The sequence below is a fragment of the Podarcis gaigeae genome (genome assembly GCF_964106915.1).
Source record: "Podarcis gaigeae genome assembly, chromosome: Z".
Lineage (NCBI taxonomy): Eukaryota > Metazoa > Chordata > Lepidosauria > Squamata > Lacertidae > Podarcis > Podarcis gaigeae.
Window position 1 is genome coordinate 39,354,696 of NC_139691.1, and position 16,309 is coordinate 39,371,004.

The 16,309-nt window shown below is 43.0% G+C and overlaps 1 protein-coding gene across 3 annotated transcripts in view; it reads right to left on the bottom strand.

Annotated features, from left to right (window-relative positions):
- The window catches only part of LOC310836915 (glutamate receptor 3), a 210,259-nt gene that overhangs the window by 146,431 nt on the left and 47,519 nt on the right, over positions 1 to 16,309 (bottom strand). The gene's annotated exons all lie outside the window — the stretch shown is intronic.

Genomic DNA, 16,309 nt, shown 5'->3' on the forward strand with positions numbered 1-16,309 from the left:
GGCATTGACAGAACTATCTCAAAGGCAAAAGACATGTTAAAGCTTTTGTGACATACAGTTGCAAGACTCCTGCAGAATCCTTAACAACTGGTGCTTGGGACTCCTTTAACCTTCCCAGGAGGATCTCCCTTTTATCCGAGTGCCATGCCTTGCCGTAGCGGCAGCCCCAGTAGCTAAACTCAAATTTATGATTCTAATAAAATATGCTCCCTATGGGGCTAAGGAAACAGAGCTGGGGTTTATGTTTTCATTAGTTACAAGTCTGGCTCCTGGGCTGCACTATGCTCTGAGGCAGACAGAGATGTTTGCTACAAGTTTCCATTAGCCAATCAGTGCTTTGGGGGGACCCAGGGCTGATTTCTTGTAGCACATTTGGAAAATTCAGACTAGAGCTGAGTGGAAGTGGCTCAGAAAAAAATAATAATTTCCTGAGAAAATGCTCATCAAAATGGCTCCCTCCTCCATTTATTTGTGTCCATGAGAAAGGCTAGCTTGAGATCTTCCTGGGTATGTCAAAGAATTCCATGGAAATGAAGAATGGTGCTAGGAACTGGGTCAGTTTGTGTGTCCATCTGCAAATAGGAATGGTAATCAGGAAGGCAAATACAATCAATATTTGCTCCCATCATTTTCTTCCACAGTCTGCAATTCGCTATTATTTTTCCCCACTACACAAACAACATATTATTGATGGTGTGCCCCGTTTAAATTAATGATGCGCAATCATATAACAATAATGTAATTAACTATATTATTAAATCTGTCCGCAGATTTAATAATATAATTAATTAATTGATAATACAATCCAAATCCAGCTCTTTCCACAATCTTTCTCTGTCTAACTGTGTATTGCTGTCAGCGTCAACAGCATGTAGACATTGTTAACGACACCAAGCCTTGACTAGGAGCTGATTTCTGGGAACATGCCGACTTTTAGTAACAAAATCCTCAAGACAAAATTTTTTTCCTTCCAGCAGCACCTTAAAGACCAACTAAGTTAGTTCTTGGTATGAGCTTTCGTGTGCATGCACACTTATCTGAAGAAGTGTGCATGCACACGAAAGCTCATACCAAGAACTAACTTAGTTGGTCTTTAAGGTGCTACTGGAAGGAAAAAAATTTGTTTTGACTATGGCAGACCAACACGGCTACCTATCTGTAACTAAAATCCTCAAGCTAAGATCCTATTTTGTGGTACTAGCAAAAAAAAAGTGGAGCGCTCCTGTTCAGGTCAAGCTGGAACAGAGTAGTACATTTCATTCATGTAAATAATGGATTGCCTGCTGGTACAATCCAGAATAGCCCTCCTGTTTTAGGCCAGTGGCCCATCTAGCCCAGTTTTCACACAGGCAAACCAAATGTTTCAAGAAAGTTCACAAGCAGGGCACAGAATCATAGACGTGTTGAGTTGGAATTGTTGAGTTTCTGAGCACAATTCAAAGTGTTGGTGCTGACCTTTAAAGCCCTAAATGGCCTCGGCCTTGTAAGGAGCCTCTCCACCCCCATCGTTCAACCTGGACACTGAGATCCAGCGCTGAGGGCCTTCTGGCAGTTCCCTCACTGTGGGAAGTGAGGTTACAGGGAACCAGGCAGAGGGCCTTCTCGGTAGTGGCGCCCGCCCTGTGGAACACCCTCCCACCAGATGTCAAAGAAATAAACAACTATCTGACATTTAGAAGGCAGCCCTCTTTAGGGAAGTTTTTAATGTTTGATGTTTTATTGTGCATTTAATATTCTGTTGGGAGCCGCCCAGAGTGGCCGGGGAAACCCAGCCAGATGGGTGGGGTATGTATGTATGTATGTATGTATGAATAAATAAATAAATAAATAAATAAATAAATAAATAAATAAATAATCGAATGGACTCCAAGGGTCATCTAGTACTACCCCTACAATGCAGGAATTGCACTGAAAGAATCTCTGACTGGGACAGCTTTCCAACATCTGTTTAAAAACCTCCAATGAAGGAGAGTTGGAGTCCATTCCATGGGATGAGGGCTTCAGCTCTCCCATCCCCCACCCTACTACCCCATCAACTGTTATTCACAGATTTATCTGATTCTCTGGATGGTATTGAACCAATCCATATTCACTTTACAAGGAGAATTACCCCAAGAATACAATATCGTCTGTTTACCACATTTGCTAGGAAATTAAGCTGTGACTCACTAGAAGCAAGGATATATGAGGGAGGAGGGATGACTACGCTTTTAAACATCTCATTGGAATGCCAAACAAAATCCTTCTTTGTAAGAGGGAAACACTTTACAAATTGCTTTAAAATTAATTCAAAACGAGATCATTTCATCCTCCAGATGCACAAAGTTTGTCATGTTTGTGTTCCTCCCCCCACCCTATAAAACATCTGAGTCATCATTATGCTCCACTAAGGGAATTAATGCTTTCCCAGAAAACATGACACGGATAATTAAGCAGGTAAGAGAAAACAGTTGATTCCATTGTGTGAATTTTGAGGAGTAAACTTAACAACAACAACAACAACAACAACTACAACTACAACAATAACAACTACAACAACTACAACAACTACATGCTTTGGCTCAGTACAAGGAATTATCAGCCTCGTTGAGTGAAGACACACATTTTAGTGCCAAAGAGGTAGAGTTTGCATGAAGTGACTGTATCCCTCGTCATTCTGTAGGAAGGGGCCTGTAGCTGTTTGCTTCTATATACAAACCGGCTATCAGCTGTCATCCTTGACTCTGTTTCTGAATCAAGTCTTTTTGTGCTTGTACAAACGAAGCAAAAATGGCTTCCCCCATGGGCAAGAGGGAGATATTAGCAGACTCAGAATAACCCCCAAGGTTTGCAGAAGTCTTCAGAAAGGAGAGAGGGGGAAACCCCCCAAACAACCCAATAAATACTCAGCTGCCATCTGTAGACTGACTGAAAAGCAAAATACTGGAGAGGGCGGAAAGGAATGCAGTAACTGGAAAAGGAAAATGAAGGAAGACACACAGTTGTAGAAAACATGAGGAGAACCCTTCTCATTGCCTAGATGAACAATTTCCTGGCTCACACTGAGAAGCTGTGGTTAAATGTCCTTAGGAAAGGAATGTGTGTTTTCTGCACTGAAAAAAATAATGGCGTTGTTGCTTCTTTTAAAAAAAAGTTTTAACAGTCAATGTGCAAAAAAATAAATAAATTAACAAATTGTGTATATACAGCTAATTATAATTAGTATGTAATTTGGTTGGGCTTACTATTTATTTATAAGTTTTCTCACTCACCCCTCTCACAGAAAATGCAGTTATAAAAACAGCTAAAATCATAACAATTAGAAAACACATAAAACCATTCCATGTGGGACAAAACAATATAAATTCAGCAAATAGGGTTGGACTTGCAAAGCAAAATACCTTAATTGCCAAGGGCCAAGGTAAAGAAGTGTATCTGCAGCATAGAGCAAAAACTTGTATAGTGGAAGATACTAAACACACCTCTGTGGGGAGGGAGTTCCACAATGTAGGGGCTGCCCCAGAGAATGCCCTCTCCTGGGCCACCATACCCCACAGAGGATGGAGGAAGTACCACGAGTCTATACATCTTAACACCCAAGCCAGTTGTTAAGGATGGAGATAATCTCAGATATAGGGGGAAGTAAGTTGTTGAGGGCTGTAAACACTAATGTGAGCCCTAAATGTGTAACAGTAGCTACTACAGTACTGTCTTCTGAGGAGACCAAATACACCAGTCTCCTTTCATGCTTTATAAATCTCCTTGGCAGCGTCCTATGCTGCCTGTACAATTAACACATTTATTTGATGCTTTAAAATGCTTTAAAAAGAAGAAGACCACAATGTTTGCATTGCTTTGCAGAATTTGGAGGAAGGGGTAGAATAGAAATTCAGTAAATAAATGGGAGTTGCCCAAAAAAATAAATGAAATCCAAGAATTTACATTTGTGCACACACAGAGACAGGGAGGGGGAACCAAAATGAGGACTGAGCAGCCACAGTGAGCACAGAATGCTGAGTGAAGGTTTAGGTGCTGATAAGAGAATGGAGTGATTTGAACTCTAAACAGAAGCCAGGAAGGCTATATAGCCCAGGAATGTCCCCTGTCTGAAACCCGAGAGACACACTGCCAGCCAGTGTAGACAGTTCTGAGCTTGATGGACTAAAGGTCTGCAACATTTTGTTGCAGGGCCCCACTTCTATAATTTGAGTGCCTGGGGTTTCAAGAGCAGGAGTCAGGAAATGGCCAGCATACTACTGGCAAGTTGGATTAGACTTCACAAGTAATTTGTCTAATGCTGCAACACCAAATATTTCATTGAAGAACGTGGTAAAGGGGATCAATCCTTCTCTTAAAATTTAAGCAGATGAGTAGCTCTATGGAAGTAAACTGGGGCTTCCGCCATGATTAATGCCAGATGTGCATTTCGGATGCAATATATTGCTCTAGGCATCTAAATAATAGAAAGAATGGCAGAATTAATCAGCCCCTGTCTGTTCCATCTTTACTGTAGCAAGTCTTATACTTGGCAATACTAAATGAAGCACCTGCAGTTTTATCTGCTCTTCCTTCACCTTGATATATGAAAAGGAGAAGCTGCGGAAATGTTTATACACAGCAGCCCTAAGAATTCATCTCCGCACTGTTATTTTTTTAATGGGGGAAGAATAGGAGGAACTTGAGAACAGTTTCATGGGGACCTCGGCCTATTTTACAGCAGTTATGAATGGCAGTCGCACAGAGGCCTTGAAATATGTCTTCCCTGAGGCCTCAGCAGCGAATGAGGAGTGGAGTTCAGTGGCGTTCTCAGACAGAATTTTTCAAACTTGGGGGAGGGAGTCTTCTGAAGTGGTAGGGGGCCTAGGGGACAAATGAGCCCCCCCCCCGAGCTTCTCTATCTACTCCTTGGAACTTTTTCCAGATCATCTCCCTCACTGGCTTTGCATGAGTGTTTTTGCCTGCTTAGAATTTGCCCTTGAACTCAGCGGATGCCTTTTGTTTGTCTGGAGAGAGAGGGAGAGAGGGGTGTGCATACTTCTGTATAGTCAGGTGTGGAAACATTTTTGGCCCAGTGGGACAGACATTTATCTCCCCAACATGTGGGCCAAAATGGACAGGTAGGTGGGACCACCAGCCAATCATCTGAAATTATAATGACACGAGGTGAGTGGTCCTGCCCACTTGTTAAAATTGACCTGTGGAGATAGGGGAAAATAGTGACCAAGCAGGATTGAACTCCCCCACATATCAGCTGACATACAGGGAGTTTGATCCTGGTTTCTGCAGGATTCAGGTGTACCAGCAGGTTCCCTGTGGGGAAGAAACTTGTGAACCCTCAACCAAACAGGAATGAACTTCTCTGCCCATCCGCTGATGTGTGGAGCGTTCAAACCTGATTTTCCAGATGCAATTTCCAGTTCTCTCTACCTGACATTACCTATGGGCAGGTAGGCATGGTTGGGGGAAGATGACTGAGTGAGCCAAATGGAGAGTTCTGTGACAATGGTGAATTTTGCATTTGTTGTGTTTCCCATTTTCATACCTGCCCCCACCCCCCACTGACATATGGCCCTCAGAAAGCACCTTGGGCTGAAAAGTGTTCCTTACCCCTCTTCTACTATTCTCATAAATTTCAGGTTCCCCTTTAATGTGGGGCATCCACCCCTTTGTTGCACAAACCTACTGATTCTCCTGTGCACCCAATCACATGCAGCCTGCAGCTTTGCCTGAATACCTGTGTCTTACAGAAAAGGCATGTTCTCAGCCTCATCAACTCCTCAAAGTTTTGTGCATTTGTAGTTTGACTCACTCACCCAATGTGTGACCATCCCTGAGACAACCCAATCAATGGTAGGTCCAGCAATGGCCATTAACCATAGTGCAGTAGCCAATAAACAGGAACCCCATGTTCTGGCATAATCAGTGGAACATTCACTAATGGAAGAAAAACAAGGGGAGATGGCCTTCATTTTGCTCAGCTTCCTATATTGCACTGACCAATCACTGCTGGAGGCAAGAGCCTTATTTGGGTGCTATCCCCCGTGTGAACCTGTTATTTTTCCAATTTTGATGATTTTGTCTTTTATGTTTGTGTGTGTGTTTTTTTTTGTTTGCTGATGTTTTCAATTAAGTACTGACTATGTACAGATAATGTAAGAAAACAAAAACATAAACATGCACATAAACTGAAACACGAATGGACATAAACATGTCTTTTGCATGTGGCCAGCATGACTAAGCCGCTTCTGGCGAACCAGAGCAGCGCACGGAAACGCCGTTTACCTTCCCACTGGAGCGGTACCTATTTATCTACTTGCACTTTGATGTACTTTTGAACTGCTAGGTTGGCAGGAGCAGGGACTGAGCAATGGGAGTTCACCCCGTCGTGGGAATTCGTACTGCCAACTTTCTGTTCGGCAAGTCCTAGGCTCTGTGGTTTAACCCACGGGAGCATTGTCAGTCATTACCCAAGTTACTGTGCTCAGAAACCAAACAAGAAACCAAATCTTCAGTTTCATTGGCCACATCCCATGGAATACTCTGCCAATAGAGATTCAGCAGGTGCCTTTGGGGCCAACTTTTAAATTCCTGCCGAAAACTTTTCTGTTTCACCAGGCCACTTAAGAACATATCCTTCAACAATGGTTAATTGATGTTTGTCTTTAACATTTCTATTTAATTTATTTATTGTATGGTTTTGTGTTTTATTTCTCATTTATATACAGTCATACCTCATGTTACATTTGCTTCAGGTTGTGCGTTTTCAGGTTGCATCCCACGGTGACCTGGAAGTACTGGAAAGGATTACTTCCGGGTTTCGCCGCTCGAGCATGTGCAGACACGCAAAATGACACCGCGCGCATGCACAGACGCGGCAAATTGCAACCCGCCCGTGTGCAGACGCGCAGATGCGGGTTGCGTTCTTTTCAGGTTGTGAACGGGGCTCCGGAACGGATCCTGTTCGCAACCAGAGGTACCACTGTATATTTGACATAGTGAATATATATATATATATATATATATATATATATATGAATTACATTGTCCACAAGAAAGTCAGAATGAGAATATTTTACACACACACACATACACACACTTGAGAGTTGGTGATAAAATAAATCAAGGAGAGAAATGGAGAGAAAAGGGGTTATATATTTTCTATAGGGACATAACAAATATCCCTAAATAGTGCTGATGGTGAAGGTTGAGGTCAGGGGTAGAACCAAGTAGAGGAGGGTGAGGGGAACCATCATTTCATCTGCATGCATGTTTGTTGCTAGAATTGTTCCACAGATGCATTCCAAAAATTCAGTGAACAAAGTATCTTTCTCTTAAATTATTTACATATCTACACATACCATGAAAATTAAACATGCTTTATCCTGTTCTGTGAGAGTAGCTCAAGCATGCATATTTATGATCTGGTTAATATTTAAATAGGATGTATTAAAACAAGCGCCTACACATGGCATGTCTGCAACTCTCAAATGGCCGCGCACAGGAATTGCCTTCCATGCAGATCTTGCATTCAGTGCTGCCTCTCTTTATGCTCTAAATAATTCTGTTTGCTTTCCTTATTAATCTTGGTGATATTGATCAGTGCACAAGAAGCTTTGGAGAATTTTAGACATTGTTTCTAAATTTTATCTTTTGTTCATAGCCCATCCCCATTTTTCTGTGTTAAGCTGAAGAGCTCTGCACCTATCTCCTATCTCATAACACACAATGCTTGTCTCATGCTCAAAATGTGCTTGGGAGGTCTTAGAAGGATGAAGTAGGCGAGGCCCCCAGAGTCTGTGAACCACCAGATGAAGGTCCTATCTGCACTATACATTTAAGGCAGTAACATTATACCGCTCCCAAAGAATCCTAGGAACTTGAGTTTGTTAAGGGTTCTGCTATTTGTTAAGGTAAAGGTAAAGGGACCCATGACCATTAGGTCCAGTCGTGGCTGACTCTGGGGTTGTGGCACTCATCTCGCTTTATTGGCCAAGGGAGCCAGCGTACAGCTTCCGGGTCAGGTGGCCAGCATGACAAAGCCACTTCTGGCAAACCAGAGCAGTGCACGGAAACGCCGTTTACCTTCCCACCGGAGCGATACCTATTTATCCACTTGCACTTGACATGCTTTGGAACTGCTAGGTTGGCAGGAGCAGGGACCGAGCAACTGGAGCTCACCCCATCATGGGGATTTGAACCACCAACCTTCTGATCGGCAAGTTCTAGGTGCTGTGGTTTAACCCACAGCGCCACCCGCGTCCCACATGCTATTTGTTAGGAGGCCCCTATTTCCCTTACAGAGCTAAATTCCCAGCATTCCTTGGGTAGAGGGATTGATTGCTAAACCACTATGGAAACTGCACCTCTGAGTGCGGAATAGGAGTCTTTTCTGAACTCTCAGCACTCTTAACAAACTACAGTTCCCAGGATCCTTTGGGGGAATCCATGACTAGCAAACCAGGACCACACTTTCTGCTCAGTGGCTTATAGGCTCCTCTATAAGGTTGAGTTCATTTGAGAATTGTTTTATCTGTTTTTATTTGTTGTATTTTTATTTTATTTATTTTATTTATTTGTTGTGATGTTTATTGTGATGTTTATTTTATAATGAAAAATAAATAAATGTATGCATATTACTAAAACTGACCAAAACTAAATACAAGACTTGTTAAAAGTGGTGGTGAAATACCTGCTTTAGATCTTCAGGAAATATTTTTTCAATGTATGACATCTCCTTGCCTCCATGGATGTTGTTCCATTGCATGATGGTAATAAATTATTTGGCTATAAGTCTAGGAAGTTTTGCCTTTTATTTGTGAAAGAGGTATGATTATGAAAGCAGCACAAACTCCCCATCATTGTTTAGGAAAAATACCAACTTAGCAGCCCCCCAAGAACCATGAAAAAAACCATTCATTTTGTTATTGCATTTAAACATGACTCTCAACATGGCTGCTCTGTACATTCTCAATACCTGAAATATTCCATTGAATACCTGTTGCTGGAGAGCAAATGCTGTGTTAACAGCACTGAAGTGACCTCCCTGGGGTGCAAGCTTGGGCAGTGTGCATGGAGGCCCTGGGTTGCCAAGACAATAAGACTCTTGCTGACACGTTGGACCTGCTGATGTGGTCCAAAGGAAAGCAGAGCAAAATGTTTTACATCAGCTGGGCTGCAGGAGTTGGTAGAAGGTGTCTCCAACCATCTTTGGGATTCTACTCCAGATTTGTAAAGGATTTACTCCTTAACCTTATCTTATTTTGAAGATGTCCTGCAGGGCAGCAGATACAGAGCAAATGCAGGGGAAGGCTATTGCCCAAACAGATATCTTTTTGTCTTCTTAAGGCAACACTATGTCCCCCCCCCCCCATGATATATGTATATATAGTCAATATTCATTAAAGGGAGAAAATAAAGAGTTGGAGTGAGACCTTATAATGCCTAGAGTAGACCCACTGAAACCGTAACTCAGTTTTAAGGAGCAGTATCTCTAGTGGATCCACTCTGGATGCAACTAAACCTGGGTATATCCCATGGACTCAGTTACAGCAGAGGGTTTAAGCTTCCTCTTCATCCTTAGTCATCCTAGCCACACTGAAATCAAGTTTGCATCCTGTGTTTCGAATTTTGATCACCCCAAAGTGTGACACAGTGTTAAGGACTTAGATTACAGTGCTGGAACTCTTTACAGAACATGAGCAAAATAAGTCCCTGCCTTCCAAGGAGCTTACAATATAATATACCCCTCTACAAAAACACATTCTATTTTGCAAACACCTGTAATATGCTACTTGCCATTCCACTGGTAAATCCAGAGTTTAATGCTTTCTATCTGTCTTTCCCAGCAACTCAATAGTCAAACCAAGGAGGAAACAGCTCAACAGCCTGCGATTTCTCACCGATCACCCCATTCTAACAACAGCATAGTAAGCTAATAATGTTTACACACTGAGAGAGAGATTGTATTTAAATGATAATGTATTTCAAGAACCGACAGAAAATTGCTCAGTACCGTCTCCCAGTAGTGCCCCGAGCAAGCAAAGATTTGACAGAACAAATTATTAAAAAGTATGACAGTTCCAGATTCCTCTCCTTGCCTGCCCTCCCCAATTTTCAGTGGGATTTTGGCAGTGACGTATATGAGGTCTTTTACTGAGCCATCTGATACAAGCAATCACTCACCACAATTACTGGGGAGGCTCTTGCGATGCCCCCTTATTTGAAGACCCATCACAATAGATTAGGTAGGCTACCCAAACTGCCAAATGTTTCAGATGCTGTCAAATACAATTACAACTCTCAAGAAGATGGGATTTAGGGTCTCCTGCTCCAAAAGGTAATGCACTTGTCCTGCAACTCCAGCCTGCTCTGGTTTCCCCCAGAAACAATAAAAGTAGATGGAAAGTAAAAAAAAAACACCAAGCCAAGACAACCCAAAACAAAAAACCATTGGAAATTCTACTGACTTCCACATGGTCTTACAACAAACATCCACCAAGCTGATGCTCTTCAGTTCCAGGACTTGAGCAGCCTTAGATCGCACCCTCTGTGTTCTCAAATCTCTCATGGGGAGCCAAGTTTAGATTGCTCATTGGAAAGCCCTGAGCTGATACCCCTCTCATACCATTCCCAGTGGATTCTACAGGCTTTGAGATTTCATGGAGACATTATCTTAGGCATCACTAGCAGAAGGACCTGGTTACCAGAACCAGAGATACATCTATGCTGCAATGCATATTTGAACCCTTTATACCAGTACAAACTATATATTCATTTAACTTAGCACTATCTATTCTTGACTTACCATACCATGCTGGAGTCTCTGGCAGAGACATTGCCCATTACCTGAACCTTGTAACTGGGGATACCCGTAGGGTTGCCACCTTGTCCCTAGAAAAATGGGATCACCATGCTTTTTAACAAAAGTGTCCCCTGTCCCATTTGGACTTAAAAGGGATGTCTTTCCCCCCTATATTTGAGCTCGGCTGGCCCAAAATGGTGGTTGCATCGCTGTTGGTGCAGCTGATGAGGAGCCTGGTCCAGCACAAGAGAGAAGGGGTAAGGAGTGACCTCCTCCCCCTCCCTCGCTCCTCCTTCCTTCCCTCTCACTGGTTCTCCTCCTCAGACAGCTGCTGCCCATTGGTCTAGCATGGTGTGGGTCTGCCACTGCTTGCCCCCCCTTGACCTGAATTCTCATCCCTCATCCCTCCTCCTCCTTCCCACTCGAGTATCTTCCAATGCCAGCAAAGGAGAGAGTTAGGAGCTGCAGCTCAAGTTGCCTATCGGAACTGGCTATCTAACCTTGGACCCTGTCCGTCTACATGAGTTGAGGGGAAGAGTGGGACCAGGGTGGTGAGGAAGCCAGGAGGCAGGGATTGGGTGTCATGAGAATGTGTGTGCCCCTCCCAGTTCCCCCCAACCTGTCCTTTATTTTGCCTGACCTTTCCCTTTTTTGCCTGACCAAAGGTGGCAACCCTAGATACCAGTGGTCACAACTGGGACTTTCTGCATGCAGAAGATGTGCTCTGCCACTGAGCTATGCAAAAGGTACACTGTGCAAGGGCATTTTCAAGGTGGGACATGGTAGAGACAAAGAGGTTTGCATGGGTTGCAGCATCCTTTGGTCATTCATCAACCATGGAGCAAGAATGTACGTAGCTCCCTCTGTTCTGCCACTGGCATACCCTAGTAGCAAAGTCAAGTTTAGGTGGAACAATATTTCTGCCTTCCTTGACTGAGAGAGTACAGTTTTAGAAGGCAGCACACCCTCTGGTGTAGCCAGTCTACAGGTCTACAGCTACAGGTCAATTAAAATACACACCACTAGGAAAATAGAAAGTTGTCTGATATCAGATCTAGCCCAGTTTTGTGTACTGTGACAGTGATTCTTCTGAGTCTAAGGCAGAGGCTTTTCCCAACACCTACCACCTAAATCTTTTAACAGATGTTTTCCTGGAGATTGAACCTGGAACCACTTGCATAGAAAGCATGTGCATTACCTGTGAGCCATGACACCACCATCCACCTGTGCATGAGGATGTGCTAATAGGCCTATATTACAAAGTGAATCAGGACACGCTTCCCAAACAACTGCTAGCAACTGAGCTGTGCATATGAATGTGTGTGTGTGTATTGGGGCCTAAGCATCTCTATTACATTTTATGGATTTAAAGACCTCGGGCAGTAATTACAACACTTCTTTAATTTCTTAGTCTGGGAAAGATATCCTCACAGGGCATTAACAGCACAAAAAAGATGAAACAGATGTTCTGACTGTGGTTGTATCTGCCCAAAACACAAACTGTCTTTGCTTTTTTTTGGTGAAACTGTAAGGCAATTATATTTTTATAGATATTTACAAAATCAGACCAAGTTCTCTTCCCCAGCTAAAAGAAAAAGCGGAGAAGCTCCAAGCCAGTTTTCTCCCTATCTGAAATCTGTGGGTAGTCAAAGCTATTTGAATACCTAGCCTGCGGTTTCCAAGCAGCAACTAATTTTGGAGCTCGCCATACTGTCTTGGATTAGATAAGAGCAGTATTTTTGTGTGTGTGATGGTGCCCAGTGGTATACTGTACCCTTGCCTTTCTCTCAATCACTGTTATCAAGATATTAATACTAGCACCTCATTTTTAGCAAAAGGTTGGGGAAAAGCACTGCAGTGAACTTTACATTTGTATGAGTGTGTATCTCAGCAATTTGCTTTAGAGAACCTGGCTTTGAGATGTATTTTAGTTCCTCAAGAGCTCTGCTAAATTTAACATAGGTAAAGGTAAAGGGACCCCTGATCATTAGGTTCAGTTGTGACCGACTCTGGGGTTGCGGCACTCATCTCACCTTATTGGCCGAGGGAACCAGCGTACAGCTTCTGGGTCATGTGGCCAGCATGGCTAAGCCACTTCTGATGAACCAGAGCAGCGCATGGAAACGCCGTTTACCTTCCCGCCGGAGCGGTATCTATTTATCTACTTGCACTTTGATGTGCTTTTGAACTGCTAGGTTGGCAGGAGCAGGGACCGAGTAATGGGAGCTCACCCCGTCATGGGGATTCAAACCTCCAACCTTCTGATCGGCAAGTCCTAGGCTCTGTGGTTTAACCCACAGCTCCACCCGCATCCCAAAATTTAATATAAACTGTACTAAAAGGTGCATACAAAGCAAGTGATAGGATTATTCCTCCCTGCTCCCCACCATATACCATGGATGGGAAATCTCAGGCCTCGGAGCAAAATGTGGTCTTGTGACTCTCCTCTGGCCACACACTTCTCACCAGCCCTGCTTTGCATTCTCCTCAAATGTTTTTGCCTGGATGGAATATGTAATTACATTCTGATATTGCCTCTTGTTTGCCTGGATGGTGGATATAGAGGGGCATGTGACTACAGGTAGAAACTAGCCTAGCCTACTCTGCAAAAGTAAAATTTGCTGTTATTGCTCCAACAACTTTTGCCTCTGGCCACGCCTACCACCACTGACTTGTGGGTGATAAAACTGCTGTGCAGAATAGAATACAGCACCCCCCCAAAGATAAAAGAGTGATGCACTGGTCATTTTAGCCCCCACCCAAAGGCTTTTTAAAATCAGCTTTGCACAGACTTTATCAGCCCACAAGAAACCCAGAAACCCCAAAGCTGAAAAGCTTCACTCTATTGAAACTCAACTTTTTGCTTCTTGATGGTGGTAACCAAATTGTCACTTTGGCCTTATATAAAGAGGCAGCAGAACTCTAAATCAGTATAGAGTTGGAATAGAGGGTAGCTTTTGTTTTTGTTTGGTCCATGCTTTTCAGTAAACCAAGCTCCTGGACTAACAAATAGATCAGAAAATCACTCAGGTTTTCTCCAAATTTTGTGAAACAATTTTCGCTTAATCAAATTGTGCCAAAGTGTGCTAGAATTATTTATTTAATTTTTTTTATTATTTTATGTATACCCAGTGCCTTTTATTCTGGGGGTATGCAGGGGTACACATACCCCTAAACATTTTATGAATCTAAGTTTGACCTCATTGAGGGGAAGTATTTCAATATGAGTAGGAAAATGAGAGTACTCCCTAAACATTTTTTAAGGGAAAAAAAAGCACTGCGTATACCACTGAAAGCCCAAATAGACGTCTAAGCAGCTTACAGGTATAAAAACCAGTTTTACATACGTGGAGATATAAGCATCCGCACTTAAGACACACAATACAACAATCCCATTTTTAGATATAAAAATAAACTTGAGTATAAAATGAATATTTTAGGATAAGGTATGCTTAGAAAAACTGGGACGCAGGTGGTGCTGTGGGTTAAAGCCTCAGCGCCTAGGACTTGCCGATCGAAAGGTCGGCGGTTCGAATCCCTGCGGCGGGGTGCGCTCCCGCTGCTCGGTCCCAGCGCCTGCCAACCTAGCAGTTCGAAAGTACCTCCGGGTGCAAGTAGATAAATAGGGACCGCTTACCAGCGGGAAGGTAAACGGCGTTTCTGTGTGCGGCTCTGGCTCGCCAGAGCAGCGATGTCACGCTGGCCACGTGACCCAGAAGTGTCTCCGGACAGCGCTGGCCCCTGGCCTCTTGAGTGAGATGGGCACACAACCCCAGAGTCTGTCAAGACTGGCCCGTACGGGCAGGGGTACCTTTACCTTTACCTTTTTATGCTTAGAAATGTGTAATGCATATGGAAACATGTATTTAAATATGAAATTTTATATGGATTCAAACATGTATTTAAGTATGGATTTACACATGGAGACACATGCACACACGTGTGCGCACAGTACACACACACACACACAGTACACAAACTGTATGTATGTGTGTGCATATATATATATGTGTGTGTGTGTGTGTGTGTGTGTATCCACATGCATACAAATACATTACATAAAGAAAACATGAGAAGAGCCCTGCTGGATCAGACCACAGCCTCATCTGGCCCAGCATCAGATTCTTACAGTGGCCAATCAGATGCCCATGGGAAGCCTGCCAGAAAAACCTGAGCATCACAGCACTCTCCCCACTGCTGCCAACAGTGGAAGTGGAAAATAGACATTGTGACCAGGAACCATTGGTAACTTTGCACTCCATTAATTTATCCAATTCTCTTTTAAAGTCATCCACATTGGTGACCACCACTGGCTCTTGTGTGATAGCAGTGTGAAGAAGTACTTTCTTCTGCCTCTCCTAAATCTTCCAACATTCAGCTTCACTGCTTGCCCAGAAGTTGTAGCATTACGAGAAAGGAATAATTTCCTGTCTCTATCCACTTTCTTCATGATATGCATAATTCTATACACCTCCATCAAGTCACCTCTTACCTGTCCTTTAACTAAAAAACCCTAAGTGTAACCTTTCCTCATAGGGGAGCAATTCCATCTCCTTGAATAATGCAGAAATGGGATGGAATGGGCTTTTGAATGGGCACCTCTGGTCCAAAATGTACTGCTCTGCCCATCCTTTGTGTGCAGAAAGTAATTAGTTTGAGATAAGGAAGAGCATAGAGATATAAACTCCAGCTGGATTTCTAAGAAGGGGAAGCTAGCATCTCTCCCAGGTTCTTTGCACAGCTTTCTCTGTGATTATTTCTTTTTCTCTTTTGGTACTTGGGATTATTCGGTTAAATGAGCTGCCCCTTCGCTATGCAGCCTGAAGTGGTATAATCCAGACACAGTGTCACTACCTCATTTGCTATTTGTGAGAACCAGGCTTAGCATAACATTGTGATGGGCTGCAACCATGGCACTGCTTTTTAAAAATGCTATTATTATTGGACCTTGCTAATATTTGCTTAGTAAAAATAAATATTACTTCATTTACGCTGCTTCTTGTATTTAGCATCTTAAGAACTAGCATCTAGGTTTCACCTCCCCACATCACAGAGCCACAATGAGAACTAAGGAAGAGGACTAAGAATACTTAGCCCCAAAGGTGGCTTATTTTGACAGCTGAGAGTTAGCTTTAGAACCTTTGGCATGCTGATGCAACCTAGGTCAGATCTGGCTAGGGAGCTGCCTGTTGTCAACACATATCTAACTGTTATTTATTTATTCTTTGCATTCTTTATTGCATTTATACCCCCCCTTTTCTCTACAGGGAGCTCAGCATGATGCACATGGTGTTCTCCCCTGGCTCATTTAACCCCCACACAAACCTGTGAGGTAGGTTAGACTGAGAGCCAATGATTGTCCCAAGGTTGCCCAGTGAGCTTCATGGCCAGGTGGGAATTTAAACCCTGGATATGAATCCTAGTACAACACAATACCATGCTAGCTCTCAGATGATGATCCAGGAAAGAAACTGCGTAGCTATCATGATGATTAAGCAGTATACAAATTATGTTAGATAAAATACCTTG